Source organism: Arachis hypogaea, chromosome 13 (genome assembly GCF_003086295.3).
Source record: "Arachis hypogaea cultivar Tifrunner chromosome 13, arahy.Tifrunner.gnm2.J5K5, whole genome shotgun sequence".
Taxonomy (NCBI): domain Eukaryota; kingdom Viridiplantae; phylum Streptophyta; class Magnoliopsida; order Fabales; family Fabaceae; genus Arachis; species Arachis hypogaea.
In genome coordinates, this window is record NC_092048.1 from 105849030 (window position 1) to 105849920 (window position 891).

An 891-nucleotide genomic window follows, 5' to 3' on the forward strand; every position below is an offset into this window, starting at 1 on the left:
CATTGTTTAGCTCCATCACTCCTCTATTGTTCCCTCTTTCGGAAGCATAGAAGTAGTCATTCTCTGCTACAGTTTCAATGACATCTATGGCCTCCTCAATGGTCTTCTTCTTGTTCAAAGATCCTCCGGATGAATGGTCTACGGCCTTCTTTGACTCATAAGAGAGCCCTTCATAGAAAATGTGCAGCTGCACCCATTCGTTGAACATGTCAGGTGGACACCTCCTTGTCAGGTCCTTAAACCTCTCCCATGCTTCATACAGAGTCTCACCATCTTGTTGCCTGAAAGTTTGGACCACAGCTCTCAGCCTATTGATTCGTTGAGGGGGGTAAAATCTTGCTAAGAATTTATTCACCACATCTTCCCAAGTTGTCAAGCTCTCCTTTGGGAAAGACTCCAGCCACTTAGTTGCCTTATCCTTGAGTGAGAATGGAAATAAGAGTAGTATATAGGCGTCAGGATGAACACCATTAGACTTCACCGTGTCACATATTCTCAGGAAAGTGGTTAGATGTTGATTGGGGTCTTCTTGGACACCTCCTCCGAACGAACAGTTGTTCTGAACCAGGGTGATGAGCTGTGGCTTCAGTTCAAAATTGTTGGCGTGGATGGTTGGCTTTTGAATGCTACTTCCACAGTTTCCTGGGTTTGGATTGATGTAAGAGCCTAAAACTCTTCTATCCTCCCCAGCATGATTTGCCCGACCTCCTCCGCCATGGTTGTGAGTTTCTTCTTCATGATGGTTTTCCATGTTTTCTTCCATGTTTGGTTCAAAGTATTCCTCCTCTTCCTCAGCACCAACTACTCTTTTTCCTCTTGCTTCCCTCCTTAATCTCAAGAAGGTCCTCCCAGGTTCAGAATCGAAGGAAGTTGAAGCCCCGCTTCTTCTCC

At 45.5% G+C, this 891-nt stretch overlaps 1 non-coding gene across 1 annotated transcript; it reads left to right on the top strand.

The window, feature by feature from the left end:
• The first annotated feature begins 206 nt into the window (after window positions 1-206).
• LOC112738727 (small nucleolar RNA R71) lies at window positions 207-310 on the top strand. The gene has a single exon (XR_003169670.1). It is a non-coding gene; the product is annotated as a small nucleolar RNA R71 (small nucleolar RNA).
• The last annotated feature ends 581 nt before the right edge of the window (window positions 311-891 follow it).